Source organism: Mauremys reevesii, linkage group 7 (assembly GCF_016161935.1).
Source record: "Mauremys reevesii isolate NIE-2019 linkage group 7, ASM1616193v1, whole genome shotgun sequence".
NCBI lineage: Eukaryota > Metazoa > Chordata > Testudines > Geoemydidae > Mauremys > Mauremys reevesii.
Window position 1 is genome coordinate 122640438 of NC_052629.1, and position 19756 is coordinate 122660193.

At 40.0% G+C, this 19756-nt stretch overlaps 1 protein-coding gene across 28 annotated transcripts in view; it reads left to right on the top strand.

The window, feature by feature from the left end:
- Positions 1-19756, top strand: part of FHIT (fragile histidine triad diadenosine triphosphatase) — a 997853-nt gene that overhangs the window by 58962 nt on the left and 919135 nt on the right. For 3 of the 28 annotated variants that reach the window (XM_039481722.1, XM_039481724.1, XM_039481738.1), the window contains one exon: positions 15120-15159. The exons of the other annotated variants lie outside the window; for them this stretch is intronic. The gene's annotated coding sequence lies outside the window, so the exon portion shown is untranslated. The remainder of the gene's footprint in view (positions 1-15119; positions 15160-19756) is intronic. 28 annotated transcript variants of the gene reach the window in all.

The window sequence follows — 19756 nt, forward strand, 5'->3', positions numbered from 1 at the left end:
AACATTTCTGAAATTGCAGTTTTGAGCTCTCAGTGCAAATCAGATAAAGAGATCTTTTCTAATTCTGTCTTTTCATATTGTATTCTATTGACATAAAAAGCTGGTCTCATTCATTGAAAATTCCATTTTACAGCTAAAACTTTCTCCAGTGTTGTACAACTGAAGCATTCCTTTAGCAGAAATTGCAGTCCTCAAGTGTGTGCTTAATACCCCCACACTTTGGATTTCATAATGCCCCTCCTTTCTGAAAATATTAAAAGTCAAGCTACTGCAAATATGCTATTGAAAAATTTAGCATTTTGGACTATTATATAAAAAGTTACACTTTTCATGAATAAGGGATGATTCATTAAACAGGTATCAAAATGTTTGTTTATTTTTAAATTTGAAACCCACTTTTAGGTTTTCAAATAACTCTGCCTTCACTCTCCAGCAGAAGGAAGGGTCTGTTGAACTCTCTGCTGATAATATTACCAGTAGAACCCAGGAGGTGAGGGGCCAACAGACATTGCTCCAGCTGCCATCCTGGAACCCTGTGACTGATATGTCTTCCTTCCACTTGCCCCCATGTACTAGTGCCAGTTCCTACCTCTTGTAAGGTAGGCTGGCTGAGGGAATCTCAGTGAGGATGAATGGTTGGGAAGTCATTGTAAAAGCACACAAAACTGGATTCTTTGCAAGAGAGCAAGTAAAGTCATGTCCTCGTTACTAAATGTTTTTCCCCTCTCTCCAAATGTTCTGTTATTAATGTTGAAAACCAGCAACTGGTCATAGGCAGTAGCTACTTATTCTAGTTTGTACTAAAGATCAGTATTCCATACTACACATTGTGGAGGATAAATTCTTATCTTAATGTACACGCATAATGCAGATGAAGTCCTGGTGAATTGGCCAACCCTGTGTTAACCACCAGCATGTTATGTTGTCTAAAATATCCTAACAGAGGCTATTAAGAGGTTTCATTGTATTTCATTGGTTTCAATGAGTTTTTATACTGAGTTCGGTAAATATAGAAATAAAAATTCTTCTTAAACGTGTTAAATTATGCACAAGTATTTGGGCAGCCAAAACCACGCTGATACACTTCAAATTCACCTTCCTTTGGCATTCTGTAGGTACTAAGTTTCCTTTACACAGGAAATGATGGTTTTGTTGTTTTGCCTCAAGCTGTAGAATCAGTATATCATACCAGAGAGATCAGTATTTTTCCATTATCTCATAGAGCTCCCATGTTTACATAAATTCCCCCAACACACTGTGGTATTTGTATGCATAGTTTTTTTTATACCCTTGTAATTTTGGGTCATTTTGTACTTTTCAAAGTTAAGTTGCAAATCAATACTTACAGCATTAACCCAAGGCAAATGCATGCTCTTTACCTGAAAGGTTGGTAAGGATTCAAGCTTATTTCAAGTGCTATTAAATAAACTTTGAATTCAATTCTAAGTGATATTCACCCCTAGAATGAACTTATTTGGATGTTCTATTAAAATTGTTGAATTTATGGGAAAGAATGCAAAAGAAAATCAATAGGTTTATTTCTATGTATCCTTCTCTGGCTTTTTTGTTTAAATTAGTGGAAAAAATACTGTAAATAGTCAACAGATTATCTAAAGCCACAGATCAGCAAATCTTGCTATTAAAAGAGAATAAATAATACTGCTGATGTTTTTAGAGTGCTTGCTGTGTTGTTGGTCTTAATTAAAGCTATGCAAAACACACTGATTTGTCTAGGTTTGTTTTGCTTGACATTTCAGGTTAGTTTGAAACCTAGAAAACTTACAATAGAGCATGCCAACTGCATTATAAAACCAGCAAATTTTAGCCAAACTCCCCAAAGCAGGCTTTGGCTACCTTTAAACTTTGTGTCTTTTGGGTAGGTCACATAGTGTCTTCTCACTCCCTCATCTTGCATCTTTGTTAAAAGCTGACCCCCTCCCAGAGCTATGCATGCTTGTAGTAAAATGACAAGAAAGACACCTGTGGGTTTCCACTAGGTCTTAGCCTCACCCTGTGGCAACAGACACTACACAGTGCTTTTTTTGTAATAATTACTTTTATTAGCCAACCAAACAGCAGTACACGCACTTCAATCTGGAATGTCTAGCATTTGCATTACTCACACCATCCCTTGCAGAAAAACCCGAAGTGTGAGTTGTCATACTCACCAGCATCATCAGCACCAGTGGTCATCATCCTGGCATCTCCCCTCAGCCCCCACCCCAAGACATGCAGGCTAGGATACAGCTTTTATAATGTGTTGGGCTGATGCTGACTGGGATTTATATATACTTATGAAGGTTTTTCTTTTTTTGAACTTCCTTCTACACCCCACTACTTTTAGGGTGTCCTGTTTTCCATAGACTAACTGGTTTGTTCCCCTTATACTCATTAACATTTACGTCACTCTATCACCAGAACAGGTGGTTTACCTTAAGGAAGTCTCTAATATTTCACTCTGGCTACTGACCGTCATCTTGTGGTGTCTGCTGATCTCTTGTAGACATTATTATCCAAACTCAGAAGTTATTTTTGAAACATCAGCATATCAGAAGCAGAGACACAAGCTCAGCAAGTTTATTATTAACCAACTTATGCTAACTTATCTTTATAATATAGTGATCTTATCCTAAAACGGATAAATTAAATATCTTGCAGGCCTAAGCCTGCAAGTGTTGTGTTACAACATTAATTAATACTTATATATCCCCTCTGTATCCTAAATAGACCTGATATCTTTTATTCTTAGCTACAATACAATCTTGTGGTCTCAAATTTGGAAGCAGGGAATGAGCAGGACCAAGAGGAGCCTTTTCTGTATTCCTACCTCTCCAAATGATTATTCAAAAGCTATGTAGAGTTTAGTGAATCTAACAGCCTGTCCACTTTGTCACTATCCTCCAGGTTCCCTGAAGTGGGTGGGGCAGCCACGTGGGCCACCCTCTGTAGATGCTGGGAGTAAAGAATGGGTAAAAGGCCACTAGCCCTCTGCTTGCTCCCTCTGACGGACGCAGTCAGGGCACAGAACTCTTTCCTGCCTACAGTGGGAAATTGAAAAATTTGAGGTTTTCCTCTTAGTGACCTTATCCCGATCTTGTTTTTCTGCTATTTTTTTAAAACAAAAAATCATCAAACCCCAAAACAAAGCAGCAAAAAAACCCACCCAACTACTATTTAAAACAAAACCCAGAACAATAACAAATTTTAACAAGGAAATCTGTCCTCATTTCCCCAGTAAGTGAGTTTGGACCATATTGGGTTTCAAAAAGTATCCTCTTTGCAATATACCTAAAAAGACTCACCCTCACTTTCTATTCTTCTGATCTAATGTATTTATAGAACAGTATTCTCCATAGTAGATAAATGCCAATTACATTACTTTAGTTGTAATAACTGGCTCTGTGAATGAGGGGAAAGCAGTGGATGTTTATTCCTTGACTTTAGCAAAGCTTTTGATACAGTCTCCCACAGTATTCTTGCCGGCAAGTTAAAGAAGTACGGGCTGGATGAATGGACTATAAGGTGGATAGAAAGCTGTCTAGATCATCGGGGTCAACGGGTAGTAATCAATGGCTCCATGTCTAGTTGGCAGCTCGTTTCAAGTGGAGTGCCCCAAGGGTCAGTCCTGGGGCTGGTTTTGTTCAATATGTTCATTAATGATCTGGAGGATGGTGTGGACTGCACTCTCAGCAAGTTTGCAGAAGACACTAAACTGGGAGGAGTGGTAGATACGCTAGAGGGTAGGATAAGATACAGAGTGACCTAGACAAATTAGAGGATTGGGCCAAAAGAAACCTGATTAAATTCAACAAGGACAAGTGCGGAGTCTTGCACTTAGGACAGAAGAATCCCGTTCACTGTTACAGACTAGGGACCGAATGGCTAGGAAGCAGTTCTGCAGAAAAGGACCTAGGAGTTACAGTGGACGAGAAGCTGGATATGAGTCTACAGTGTGCCCTTGTTGCCAAGAAGGCTAACAGGATTTTGGGCTGTATAAGTAGGGGCATTGCCAGCAGATCAAGGGACGTGATCATTCCCCTCTATTCGACATTGGTGAGGCCTCATCTGGAGTACTGTGTCCAGTTTTGGGCCCCACACTACAAGAAGGATGTGGAGAAATTGGAAAGAGTCCAGCAGAGGGCAACAAAAATGATTAAGGGGCTGGAGCACATGACTTATGAGGAGAGGCTGAGGGAACTGGGATTGTTTAGTCTGCAGAAGAGAAGAATGAGGGGGGATTTGGTAGCTGCTTTCAACTACCTGAAAGGGGGTTCCAAAGAGGATGGATCTAGACTGTTTTCAGTGGTTCCGGATGACAGAACAAGGAGTAATGGTCTTAAGTTGCAGTGGGGTAGGTTTAGGTTGGATATTGGGGAAAACGTTTTCACTAGGAGGGTGTTGAAGCACTGGAATGGGTTATCTAGGGAGGTGGTGGAATCTTCTTCCTTACAGGTTTTTAAGGTCAGGCTTGACAAAGCCCTGGCTGGGATGATTTAGATGGGAATTGGTCCTGCTTTGAGCAGGGGGTTGGACCAGATGACCTCCTGAGGGCCCTTCCCTCCCTGATATTCTGTGATTCTAACCCTTCTGCCTGGTGGAGTTAGTAGCAACAAGGCTAATTTCAATATCTAGGGGTTCCTCTTAACAATACAAAACAGAACCAGTTTAAGCCACCACCCAGTAATCTGGGAAAATTAAAGACCACCACATGGCACCTCTAAGAGTCAGTACTCCCCCCCCCCCTCCCCCGGGAAGCACTAAGTCTGTGTATAGCAAAAAAACTTCTAATAAAAAGGGAGAAAGAACCCAGCAGTAATGTGGGAAAACACCACAATCATGATTCAAAATGATCTGACCGCAAGCAGACACCCACCGCAGAGTTTGTAAACAGTATCCTTTGCCTTGGTTTCTCACTTTGCATTGTGAAAGTCCAACAGACAAATGTTCCTTTAACATGCCACTCTCCTCTTCCTCCACTGCACCCCATTCACAGTTGCTGTCCTTGGTAAGCAAAGCCCCTGAGTTCAGAAATGTGCTCACATGAGTTCACCTTGCACCCCAAGGCTAGGGGCAGGGAACATGAGCAATGCCTCAGCTGCTGGGTTGTTGCTGCAACTGGCTCACAGTTGCCACCATTCACTCTGCCTTTGTTGGCTGCTGCACCGTTGTTCACTCTGCTGTCATTGACCACCGCCATCGCCCTCTGCTACCACCGTCTTTCTGCTGCAACATCATGTTCTGAGGTTCCACCACTTAACCCAGCTCTCACTGATTTCAGCAGGTAATGGGAAGTCTCATTGCTAGTGCAGGCTTTGAGGTTTAATAAAAAATAAAAATAAAAATTGGTATATCTCCAATTATTATTAATGGGAAGTCTCAGTGCTAGTGCAGGCTTTGAGGTTTCTTTCACTGTGACACTGTCCCAGCACCAACTCTAAGGCTCAGCACGTGGTTATTGGTGATTTCAGCTCTAGTGATCACTGAGCAAATTGAGTCTAATCAGCTCTGTTTTTAAACAATAGCAAGAGATGAGTCAAATGGTGTTTAGGACTCTTTAGGCAGAACCCACACCTCCAGGTAGGAACATCTGTCCCTTCTCTCTTTCTTTACTTTGCTGGGATTTGGCATCCCTGCCCCCAGCTTAGCAAGTGAGGTTCAGTTTAGGGTGACCCCCTCAATCAGGGCAGGCTAAGTACAGTTCTGCCCTTTACTCATGCAGTAAGGATAACAACATTTCATTACCCCTGCACTGAATATTAAAGCTAATGTTAAAATTATCTAATACAGTGGTTAAGGAAAGAATTTCTATACATATGTGTATAGTGCTTAAATTATCCAGTACAAAGTTTGGTTTTCAAATTGTAAAATACATATAGTGTATATAATCTGCAATATCCCAAATTAAGGTTAATAAATTTAACAATGCAGTTAACATTTTAGCATCCAAATATTTGGATACATCACTCATAAAAAGTTATATTAAGAGGAGCTTGTGGAAAGCAAATATAGCAATGAGTTTAGATTATCCCTCAGTAATTGAGAATTTAGGATAGGTTGCCCCTCAGTAAATACAATCTATTAGAGAAGTAATTCACTTACTTTCCTGGCTTTGCTTCTCAACGGCACTCCGACTCACATGTCCTGGTATTGCTGATGTCTGGTGATATGTTTTAAATAGTTGTCCCGTGACCGCCTGATGGCATCCAACGCCTTGAGTTGCTCCATCAGCTGAGCGTAGCGCTGACCGATTCTGCATTCCTGCAACGCTTGCTCGTTACTGGGGTCCCATGTGCCCAGGGCTCCGATGATCAGCGCATGTGTTTGAACTCGTAACCCCTAGCTCTCAAGGCTTTGTTCAAAGGAATGTATTTGATTTGTAACTAAATCAGTAGCCAAAAGTGATCATTTTGGCAAAGCAACTCCATCATACTGCGCAGCTAGGCAGAGTAGGTGTGTCTGTGCAAACATAGTCTGTTCCTGAAGTCTTCTTCCCCAGCTCATCACTAGATGTCAGGGGAGAGCTCATTCAGAACCTGCTTACAATTTAATTTATATAGACTTATTCATAGAGGACATTGGGGTGGATTCCACTTCTTCATCTTTCCTAGGATCCAGGAAGCTTTGAATGCTTTTCCCCCCTTCCAACTGTGTAAGTGGAGATAGTGCTTTTTTGCCAATATGGAAGGAGAGCTATAGCAACAGGTGGGCTACACAATGACTCTTTAGCTGAACAGTCTATATTATTTAGGATTACAAATCATGAATTGCTGGTTCCCAGTCATCTACTCAGACCACTGAGCCGTGCAGATCCTTTGAAAAGAGAGATCTCGAGGGGAAGTAGCCCTCAGGAAATAGCTTATTCTGAAAGAAGATGCTAAAGACAATTATTTATTAATTTTTGTTAGAAACACTCTGTGTTTTGAAACTTGACGAGTCCTTTTGTGAATTGTTGCAGTTGATTTAATTCTGTAGTGTGTGTTTGTTTGTGTTTGGGGGTTACTTGCTGTGTGCTGAGCTTGTGTTTGTCAGTCTGTTTGTTTGTTTGGTTGTTTGAGGGACCGTGTGCTCTGGCTGGCAGTTGGAGGCAGGTTTGAAAGCTCGAAGCCTCTGGTAATTGGCTGAGCCTTAATCAGTGGGCGGGGCATTCACTCAGGCCAGGCCAGGGCTTTATAAAGCCACGCACAAGCGACCAGGGAGCTTTGCGAACAGGGGCTGCTAACAGGGAGTTTCGCAAGGGAGTTTGGAAGGGGAGTGGGAACCCCTCGCCGGCCATAACCCCTTCCCTGTAGCCCCCCCTAAAATCCTAAAACCTATAAACCAAACTACATTCCAAAACTAGTTTCTGTAAACCAGCCTTTCACTAACTAGGAGACAATGCAGGCAGAAGCCCAGCAGCAGAGTGGGGGCTATCCAGTTTATTGCACTGAGTGTAGCATGTATGATTACCTGCCCTGTGGGTGGGTTGCGTATGTGTGCAGTCAGTGCAAGGAGCTCCTGGCCCTCAGAGACCATGTACGGATTTTGGAGGCCAGGGTGGCGGAACTGGAGGAGCTGAGAGAGGCAGAGAGGTATGTTGATGAGGCTTTCCGGGACACTGTAGAATTGTCCCACCTCCGCTTAGACAGCACCTGTGCTGTTGAGGAGGAAGAAGGGCCCAGGGAAGTAGAGCAGTCAATGGGAGCAGAGGGAAACCTTCCCGTAGTTGGGACCCTCCTTCCAGATGGTGCTGGGGTTGCCTCTCGCACTGAGGTTGCCTCTCCGGGGGAGGGAACTCCAGTTTCTAGGAAAAGGCAGGTGTTAGTAATGGGAGATTCGATTATTAGAAATGTAGATAGCTGGGTCTGTGATGACCGGGAGAACCGTATGGTGACTTGCCTGCCTGGTGCGAAGGTTGCGGATCTCTCGAGGCATCTAGATAGACTTATGTGTAGTGCTGGGGAGGAGCCGGTGATCGTGGTACATGTAGGTACCAGTGACATAGGGAAGGGTAGGAGAGATGTCCTGGAAGCCAAATTTAGGCTGCTAGGGAAGAGACTGAAATCCAGGACCTCTATGGTGGCATTTTCAGAAATGCTCCCAGTTCCACGCGCAGGGCCAGGTAGGCAGGCAGAGCTTCAGAGTCTCAATGCGTGGATGAGACGATGGTGTAGAGAGGAGGGGTTCACGTTCATTAGGAACTGGGGAAACTTCTGGGATGGGAGGAGCCTATACAGGAGAGATGGGCTCCACCTAAACCAAAGTGGAACCAGACTGCTGGCGCTAAACATTAAAAAGGTTGTAGAGCAGTTTTTAAACTAGGTGATGGGGGAAAGCCGACTGCTGCAGAGAAGCGTGTGGATCGGACACAGACTTCTCTTAGGGGAGAGTCTGATGATAGAGAATCTCCAGGTTATAGTCAGGAGCAGAGGAATGAGAAATATAATGTAAGGGCCGGATCAGATGATGAACAGTCACATAAAAAAGAATCTGGCACATCAGAAAAAGGCAGGCTAATAAACAGGGACAAGTTTTTAAAGTGCTTGTACACAAATGCCAGAAGTCTAAATAATAAGATGGGTGAACTAGAGTGCCTTGTGATAAAGGAGGATATTGATATAATAGGCATCACAGAAACCTGGTGGACTGAGAGCAATCAATGGGACACAATCATTCCGGGGTACAAAATATATCGGAAGGACAGAACAGGCCGTGCAGGGGGAGGAGTGGCACTATATGTTAAAGAAAGTGTAGATTCAAATGAAGTAAAAATCTTAAGCGAATCCACAGGTTCCATAGAGTCTCTATGGATAGAAATTTCATGCTCTAGTAAAAATATAACATTAGGGATCTATTATCGACCACCTGACCAGGACAGTAATAGTGATGATGAAATGCTAAGGGAAATTAGAGAGGCTATCAAAATTAAGAACCCAATAATAGTGGGGGATTTCAATTATCCCCATATTGACTGGGAACATTTCACTTCAGGACGAAATGCAGAGATAAAATTTCTCGATACTTTAAATGACTGCTTCATGGAGCAGCTGGTACGGGAACCCACAAGGGGCGAGGCGACTCTAGATTTAATCCTGAGTGGAGCGCAGGAGCTGGTCCAAGAGGTAACTATAGCAGGACCGCTTGGAAATAGTGACCATAATACAATAGCATTCAACATCCCTGTGGTGGGAAGAACATCCCAACTGCCCAACACTGTGGCCTTTAATTTCAAAAGAGGGAACTATACAAAAATGAGGAGGTTAGTTAGACAAAAGTTAAAAGGTACATTGACTAAAGTGAAATCCCTGCAAGTTGCGTGGGCCCTTTTTAAAGACACCATAATAGAGGCCCAACTTCAATGTATACCCCAAATTAAGAAAAACTGTAAAAGAACTAAAAAAGAGCCACCGTGGCTTAACCACCATGTAAAAGAAGCAGTGAAAGATAAAAAGACTTCCTTTAAAAAGTCTTTTTAAGAAGTCAAATCCTAGTGAGGCAAATAGAAAGGAGCACAAACGCTGCCAACTTAAGTGCAAGAGTGTAATAAGAAAAGCCAAAGAGGAGTTTGAAGAACGGCTAGCCAAAAACTCCAAAGGTAATAACAAAATGTTTTTTAAGTACATCAGAAGCAGGAAGCCTGCTAAACAACCAGTGGGGCCCCTTGACGATGAAAATACAAAAGGAGCGCTTAAAGATGATAAAGTCATTGCGGAGAAACTAAATGGATTCTTTGCCTCAGTCTTCACGGCTGAGGATGTTAGGGAGATTCCCAAACCTGAGCTGGCTTTTGTAGGTGACAAATCTGAGGAACTGTCACAGATTGAAGTGTCAGTAGAGGAGGTTTTGGAATTAATTGATAAACTCAACATTAACAAGTCACCGGGACCAGATGGCATTCACCCAAGAGTTCTGAAAGAACTCAAATGTGAAGTTGCGGAACTATTAACTAAGGTTTGTAACCTGTCCTTTAAATCGGCTTCGGTACCCAATGACTGGAAGTTAGCTAATGTAACGCCAATATTTAAAAAGGGCTCTAGGGGTGATCCCGGCAATTACAGACCGGTAAGTCTAACGTCGGTACCGGGCAAATTAGTTGAAACAATAGTAAAGAATAAAATTGTCAGACACATAGAAAAACATAAACTCTTGAGCAATAGTCAACATGGTTTCTGTAAAGGGAAATCGTGTCTTACTAATCTATTAGAGTTCTTTGAAGGGGTCAACAAACATGTGGACAAGGGGATCCGTGGACATAGTGTACTTAGATTTCCAGAAAGCCTTTGACAAGGTCCTCACCAAAGGCTCTTACGTAAATTAAGCTGTCATGGGATAAAAGGAAAGGTCCTTTCATGGATTGAGAACTGGTTAAAGGACAGGGAACAAAGGGTAGGAATTAATGGTAAATTCTCAGAATGGAGAGGGGTAACTAGTGGTGTTCCCCAAGGGTCAGTCCTAGGACCAATCCTATTCAATTTATTCATAAATGATCTGGAGAAAGGGTAAACAGTGAGGTGGCAAAGTTTGCAGATGATACTAAACTACTCAAGATAGTTAAGACCAAAGCAGATTGTGAAGAACTTCAAAAGATCTCACAAAACTAAGTGATTGGGCAACAAAATGGCAAATGAAATTTAATGTGGATAAATGTAAAGTAATGCACATTGGAAAAAATAACCCCAACTATACATACAACATGATGGGGGCTAATTTAGCTACAACGAGTCAGGCACAAGATCTTGGAGTTATCGTGGATAGTTCTCTGAAGATGTCACGCAGTGTGCAGAGGCGGTCAAAAAGCAAACAGGATGTTAGGAATCATTAAAAAGGGGATAGAGAATAAGACTGAGAATATATTATTGCCCTTATATAAATCCATGGTACGCCCGCATCTCGAATACTGTGTACAGATGTGGTCTCCTCACCTCAAAAAAGATATTCTAGCACTAGAAAAGGTTCAGAAAAGAGCAACTAAAATGATTAGGGGTTTAGAGAAGGTCCCATATGAGGAAAGATTAAAGAGGCTAGGACTCTTCAGTTTGGAAAAGAGAAGACTAAGGGGGGACATGATAGAGGTATATAAAATCATGAGTGATGTTGAGAAAGTGGATAAGGAAAAGTTATTTACTTATTCACATAATACAAGAACTAGGGATCACCAAATGAAATTAATAGGCAGCAGGTTTAAAACAAATAAAAGGAAGTTCTTCTTCACGCAGCGCACAGTCAACTTGTGGAACTCCTTACCTGAGGAGGTTGTGAAGGCTAGGACTATAACAATGTTTAAAAGGGGACTGGATAAATTCATGGTGGCTAAGTCCATAAATGGCTATTAGCCAGGATGGGTAAGAATGGTGTCCCTAGCCTCTGTTCGTCAGAGGATGGAGATGGATGGCAGGAGAGAGATCATTTGATCATTGCCTGTTAGGTTCACTCCCTCAGGGGCACCTGGCATTGGCCACTGTCGGTAGACAGATACTGGGCTAGATGGACCTTTGGTCTGACCCGGTACGGCCTTTCTTATGTTCTTATGTAATTATGTTAAAATTAAATTAAATGATTAATTTTTCAGTTGTCTGAGTCAAGGTGCTCCTAGTAACCTGGGACAAAACAGTTCCAGAAAAGAAGACCTCTTCTCTAGAGAGAGACTTACGGGAAAGGAATGTTATTGAGTATATGGAAGAGAGATTCTGGAGACAATTAGAAATATACCTTTTTTTTTTTTTTTTTACTCTGGAATAAGAGATTACTTCAGCTGAGCTTGAGAGAAAGTTGAAGAAGGAACATTCTTGTTCCGTTCCCCATCTGATTCCACACAAATTCCACCCCCTGGAACACTCCAGCAGTAGAATATCAAGTTACAAACATTAAATCATCAGAACCAGTTACCATGAGGGCACAGGGCACTTGCTAATTACATGTGGTAGCAGTAGCTGCATTCAAATTAACCTTTTTGTGGGTGTCACTCCACAGAGAACATGCTTAAGATGTTGACATGGGGATAACAGTTTGCTTGAGAATATACGACAATGTAGAGCACTCTTGAAAGGAGTGAGGGGGTTGAAGTGACAGTGTTTTCCAGTACTTCCCTAGGCATTGACAAGGAGGAACTGGAGAAGGGAGATAAAATAAAATATATCCTCAAAATTCAAATGAACTAGAGTTTTAAAAGAGATGATGAAAACTAGCTGCCTTTAAAAGGGAATTGATACGATATTGAATTGCTACACATGAAAAACTTTTTTGAGAATGTTTTTTTGAGAATGTTTTCAAAAGATATGTTGACAAGTACAAGGAGGGAGGAGGAGGTGGTATCATTAAATAAGATGGCAACTTTTGTAACCAGTTTTTTGGTATCATAGCTCAAGGGAAAGTCAATAAACTTTGATTCCCAGCATTAATGTAATTATTTTGATTTTTTTGGCTCATTCTAGGGAAGGCTGCAGTAATGTAATATCAGATGGCCGAAAGCAATTCAGAAATCCAGTGTCCCATAGGATGACGTTCAAACGTAGGAAGTCCGGGGGTGGAATAAATCATTTTCTCTGATCTTGTTAGGGATGAGCATATTACAGAGAAGCAAATGTACAGGCAGAACTAATACCAGAAGGATACTGTAGGCAGAGAAAAAACCAAGAAGTTTGTCTCATAACCAAAGGTGTCCTTCTAAAGTGTTCTTTTTCTTTGCTTTTTTTCTCTGTGTTTTCAGCTCACTGTCTAAATCATCTAGGAGGGACTCTCATTGCTACTGCTGTTGGCAGTTATATTATACTAATTTAGTTCAGCTGCTATTTTATTAAAATATTTTGGGATAATCATCCATATTATTCTGAAAATTTTCCCCCTTGGTCCAGTGAGAAATTACAAAAAATAGCTTCCAAGGCCTGTTTTGATACAGAAACTTGTTGTGTTCTTGTGATTTTTAAATGATGCTACCGCTATATTCTGTTTCACAATTCAAGTTTTCTTGAGGGAATGAGGAAGGTGGGTGGGATGGAAGAATTACAGTAATATATATCCCTTGTTTGGTAGTAAAGGCCAAAGAACTTGCAAATGCATCTCAAAAACAAAACAAAACAAAACAAAAAAAAGCTTGATCAGCTTTAATTGGAAATATTTTTTTCCTTGGCAAAAGAAAACTGACGTATGGCATACTGTTATCTCTATTGTAAAGCTTTTCAACAAGTAAATTAATATGTGATGTGCAAGTGTTTGTTGGAAAAGAAACAAAGCTATGAGATCTAATTACAGAATCGTATGTTTAATAGTTTATTAAACTATTTCCTTTGCCAAGGACATTTTTTTTGATGTGTGGGGGTGGGGGACAAGGATAGTACAATGGGAGTTCTGTAGGATTTTGCCCTTTTCTCATCCCACCCGTTGAATCCTGCATGTCCATCCGTGTCCTGGAAAAAGTGGCAAAGAACTTGGGATTCAAAATTAAACTCAGTTATGTGCACATATTCTGCAGGTAAAGTTGAATCAGATGCATTTTAGTGTTTGCCCTTGTGCCCAGCTTTGAACCTTTGGCCCTTTAATTCTTATTAATATTAAATTATTTAAACTGCTTTCCCCCCATCACTGTTATCCTTTAAAATATATATGGCAAATACTGGCATGTTTCCTATATTTGAAATAGCACTGTAATTGAAATGGTGATTTTACTGTAACAACAGCAACTTACAGTATTTAAATCTTAACATATTACAGCAATTATATTTGTGCGCCACAGTGCGTGGCACTTTCTCTTCTTATGCCCCCATATAAGTTCTGGCACAGTGCCAGTCCTTGCCATCAGGAAATTCAAGAACTGCTCCAGGGTAGCACTTATAGCCGTGCTAGCTTCCCTTTGAGAGGCCAGCACTATATAGAGTGCAGCACATCCTGCATTGTTTCAAAGGTGAAACCCTGGCTATCTTTCAGGGCCTGAGGCAGGTACAGTGTTTCTGGAAGACCCTGCCAGGGAATTGTGCCTCTGCACTGACTGAGGGCTGTGGGCCAAAGGCACAGTTTAGCCCATACTGTACAAATTCTTGAGTTTCATAACGAATGAGTCCATCCAGCCCCCAAAATTCTGTACAGCTTCAAAGCTGTGGCAGGTTGGTTTATTTCCCAGATTGTGCAGCCATGGAGGCTGCTAGGTATTCAACTTGGAGGCGGGTGAGGAAGTCCATTATCAGTCTTCATATAGTGCCGATTCAACGTTAGCTCTAATCCAGACCTGCCCCCATCTAAAGGGAAGAGTCACAGAGCCTGGTTGTCATAGACACAGAGATGTGCCTGTACGCAGCCTTCTGGGCCATGTGTGACCTGGGAGGTGGTGTACAGCTGTTTCTAGTTAGGACCTGAAGCTGAATTTTCAGGCAGCAAACCAAATCAGTCAGCAACAGATAAATATCGTTGTGATGTTATCTGATTAAAATATGACCATTTAGATCATTGTTGCTACCACTGTTATATAATTGCAACAAATCTTATACAAAATGTGGCATGTAAGATGTCTATAGAAAAGTTATGATTCACTGACTATAATTATGCTATTTGCATACATTTATCATTTTTGTATCTGAGGTTATGAGTACTGGCTCTATACCTGTATTTCTAATGTGTTTGCTTCTGAGAAACACCAACAATGTGTTTAGTCAACACATTGTGAAGGAACTATTCAAGTTAAGTGGGGTATAGGTAATGGCTTCTTCTGTGACTAAGCAAAATGATGCATGGGCATGTGACTTGCCCATGTGACTCCACACTCCATCTTTTACCTGTAATTTTCCACTAGTTGTGCTGAGGGCTTTGTTTGAAACAATGGATTTCCCTCCACATGGCAGAAGCTATAAAAGGTGCTGGAAACATCTCCATTTTGCCTTTCCTGTTCAAGCCTCTTTCCTGCTCAAACCTCTGGACTATGGACTTATACTAATGGGAGAATTCTAACCAAAGGAGTGAGGACCTTCCAATGATTTGGAAGCAACCAGAGACTTTTCTAGCCAGCAGTTTATTCCATCACTGCTACAAGCCTCAATCAAGAACGTTGCAATTATTGTATGTGTTTGATTTCTTTAACCAATTTTAACTTTTCTTTCTTTCTTTCTTTCTTTCTTTCTTTCTTTCTTTCTTTCTTTCTTTCTTTCTTAAATGTTTAGATTTTGGATACTAAAGGATTGGCAACAGCTTGATTACTGGGTAAGATCTGAGTTGTATATTGACCTGGGTGTGTGGTTGGTCCTTTGGGAATCAGAGGAACCTTTTATTTGATTAAATTGATTTTAAAGAACCGCTCATCTCTAAATCTGGTGGTTTTGGTGCTAACACAAGGACTGGAATACCTAAGTAAACTGCTTTTCTGACTTCTTGTTAGCCAGTGTGGTGAAACACACGTTTACTTTTGTTGCTGGTTTGGAATAGCTCATGGGAAAATAACCACCTGTTTTAGAGTGTGTCTGCCCTATTTCACAGCAGTTTGTCCTAAGTTTGGTATTCGCAGTTGTGGCCCACAAAGGCCTGGCTACAATCATCCCAGGCAATTTTTAGATTAAGGGAATTTTTTGTAAAACTGCCCAAGTGATTTAAGAGCCTAAATTCAAATTTCAGAAGGATTTAGGGCACAGGCCCCATTGACTTTCAATGGGAAGTGGACTTGCTAGTGCTGATGGGCCAGATTTACCAAAGGGGTTTATGTGTCTAAAGATGCAGTCAGTTGCCCAGAGGGATTTTCAAAAACTCCTAGATACCTTTGTAAATCTGCCCCTAAAATATTTTTGAAAATGTGACAGGCTCCTAAGTCACTTAGTTCTTAGGAAAACTGTAGTCTAAGTAAAGGTTCTTTTGTATAATTCAGTGACACTCTTTGTGACATCATTGGGGATACTTTGTACCCTTTTATTAAATTGATAATTAATTCATTAATATTAATTTTTGGTAGTCAATTAAATTGACTACCTAAAACCTGTAGTCTCTGAATCTTGCATTCTCATTCATTTATTCTTCTTGTTTCCCTACTAGTAGAAAATGATAACAAGAGTTGCAGTGTTGTTCAACACAGCTGTAAATAGTGTTTCGCTTTGAAATGCCTACAGGCCTTGCATAAACCCTGATCTGATTTTTCTTGCTTTCTGGGGACTTTCATGATCCTTTATTATTGAGGCAGGTTCTTGTGTACTGTAACTAAAGCTTGAAAATCTATCACATTGTTCTTAAAATTCATATCCCAGCATTTATGACAGTACCAAACTGATCCCATAATTCTACACTGTAGAGGTTCAGTGCACTGACTCAGGAGTGTATTGAGCCAACATGACAGGAAAATATATCATTTTTCACAACTAAAAGCAATGTGAAAGTTAAAATAATAGAAGCTCAGTGGAGGCTAAAACAAAGAAATATAATTCACAGCACTACTTGTTTCTACCTATTATATATGCAGGTAATATAATTGCTTATATTAAAAAATCTGTTTTGTTTTGTCACCTTCAGAGAACTTTTTGTCTGCAGACTTAATTAATTCAGCTCTCTCTTAAGCATGTGTTTTACACAATGAGTATACCTTTAAGTAACTCTTAGGATATAAGTATATGTTTTGGAAATATGTTTTGTTTGGAACCTTTACAATGCAGTTGAGACGCATAGAAAAATGGAGAAGCCAAAGGCACATGTGGCTTGTCAGATACTGTGTCCTACTATTAAAGAATAATAGGGTTTTTTAGTGTTCTTTATTAGAGACAACTGTCAGTACTCTTTCCCTTGGTGAAAACAAAAAGCATTGCATATGGAATATGCCATAAAGATAGCACACAAATGACATGATAAATAAAAACAGGTATTATTAACAGTGCTCATTAGCAAATGCCGCAGTTGGGTTTGAACTAGATTCCATACAAAAGAGTCTCATACATTATACTTTTCAAAAGACTGTCATCTTTTTATTTTGATTTATAGACAATTACTATTTTTTTAATAACTTTTTGCACTCATTCTTTGAAATCCATGCTGGATAGTCTATAGTTATAGTTAGTGGCAGCATCACAAAGGATTATTTTTGCTTAATGATTCGTGCTTTATTTCTAGATATGTTTGCACGGATCATTAAATTATTATTCATGGTGCAAATATTTGTGTAAGAATTAGTCAAAATACTGTATGACCAAGCAAATTTTATAGTTTAAAGTAATCTTCCACAAGCAGTTGGCTGTATGACTAATAGAATTACGTATGCATAAAATCGTTTTTACTGTAAAAGCCAAAATGCAGAATAATAGCTTGTCAAACTGTCATTTGCAAATGAGATCATAGATTTTGTAGTCCAAATTAGGTTGTGTTCTTTTTCTTTTTGTCAGGTCACATTCTAATAACCATATTGTGCATTAAACTCTGTGATTATCTGTACACTTGACAGATGGTAGACTATTAATTTGTATGTAAGAGACAGTGATTGCCAGTGCAGTAATAGTATTCAACAAAATATTAAATGTCAAAATCCACTTTTTTTATGCTTTTGCTTGCCTTATTTTAGCAAGGTAATTCTAGAAAAACATATTTTTTTTAGCTAAGCATATGCTTTGTTTTACTAGACTGAATAGTTTTTATCATCAGAAAATGAGGAAATTAAAAAAGAAAAAAAGTTATTGTTTACCTTGTTATCCACTTAATGATCCTCATTTAATGTGTCAAGAGAACAAGTAAAAAGTAGAGAACAAACACCAACAGTAAATGAGAAGTGATGTTACTTATGCTTATGAGCCTGCAGTTTTGAGATGCAATGCAACAAATAAATCAAATATGTTGATCTGTAGAAGAATTGCATTATTCAAAATTATGAGAATTTTAAGAAAAATTGGTAGTGGGAAGAATAAGAAAAAGGATTACTATGATAGAGTTAGGATTCATGCTATCTGAGTGGTAACTCATTATACTAGTACTAAATTGATAACAGTATAAAAGACCTGTGGTACCGAAATGAATAGTGTTAGTCAATACTAACAAATATTTTAATCATAATTTTTATTTCTCATCATTGTTTATTTTTAAAGTATCCCAAACATCTAACAGAAAACAAGACCTCTCTCTGCCCCCAGGAACTTGCAGTCTTAAAACAATGGATTTGACAAACAAGTGAGGATATGCCATGCGCCAGGAACAGGCAGGGTCACCCAGAGGATTCAGGGTTCTGGGGCAAAGCAATTTTGGGGCCCCTTCCATAAAAAAAGTTGCAGTACTATAGAATACTATATTCTCGTGGGGGCCCCTGCAGCCCCGGGGCAAATTGCCCCACTTGCTTCCCCCCCCGTCCTGTTCCCCCCCCCGGGCGGCCCTGGGAAAAATAAACATTTAAAAACCTTCCGCATCTCGGCACAAGCCCAGTTTTGAGAAAACTTCTTTTCAAGTCACCTTTACAAGGTATCACTGGTTCTCAGCATCAGTTAGTGCTAAAAGGCACTAAAGCTCATTAAAAGGGTTGGACAAATATTTTCCGTCAAAACGTTTTTTGGATTGAAAACTAGGGTTTTTTTAAAAGCAGAAAAAATCATGGACAGTGTCTGCTTTCCTTCAAAATTTGTTGTGGTTTTTTTAATTGAAAAGCTGAAATTAGTCTGCCAAAACCTGAACATGATTAGGGGTTTCAGAAGTGTGTGGCCAAATATTTGTTGCTTGCTGTGTTTGATTGTTTAAAGAAACAATAAAAAAATTCTGCTTAAAAAAACCCCCCAAATCTCTGACCTAGTAGGGCCATTCTTATGTTGAGACAATGCCTCAGAAGTATTTTTTTAGGAATGATTTGAACAAGGTGAGGGTGAAAGTTTGATAATAGATTTTGGTAGGGCATTCCAAGTAGAATATGCCGCATGGAAGACGCATAATTTTGTTTGTGAGAGTAGGAGATGAAAGAGATATTGCCCTCTTATGCCAGAATAGTTAGCACTCACTGGAGTGTTTCCTTGTTAGCATATATAATTCCTTGTATGTTCTACACCTTGGGAATTAGAATTTTTCTTTGATGAGCACTTCTCTTGGTATCAAATGGTTAATAAAAAATATGGTTCTGATGCCAGCAAATTTATCTCTACAATTGCAGTTGAGTCAGTAGCACAAAGACATTAGTGTCAGAGGAACTCCCCCCCCCCCCAGCTAAAATGTAGTTTCCTTGATTTTCTTTGCTTAAGAGCAGTGCAAATAATAATTAAGAACCATCTCCACTTTGCTTCAGTTCAACATGCCTCTGAACACTGTGCAAGCATTGTAATTCTTCTTGGAAGTGAGTTTTACGGCAGTTTCTGGAAGAAATGTTTTCCTATAAACTGGGGCAGCTGTGCCATGACTGGCACAGAGAAGTTGCCTTGCAATTAGGACAGAGCTGAGCAGAAGCTGATGGAGTGGAGTTGAAATAGAGAAAAGGCGGATGGGATTGGTTATGTGAGTGAGAGTGGAATGACACAAAAGGCAAGCAGGGTCTGAGCTGGACGTCATTGTAAAGGAGCTGTGATAATACCATTTTGCAAAGAAAGGCTTAACCGGTTAATGGAGTAGGCTGTTACTATAAGTACTGTTAAAAAAAAAAAAAGGTAGGGGGTATATTACTCAGTCCCAATTCTAGTTATTGTGGTTCTATTGCAATCATAAGATTTAAAAATATACACTCAGGTTTCCTTTTTGAATGGCCTCTCTGGGTTTACTTTAATCCCCTGTTGATATCTCAAACAAGATTTATATGAACATTTCAGTACAAAAAGTTACAAATGCAGAGGACTATAAAAAAAATCTCCATTCAGTAAAGGTGTGTGGAGGG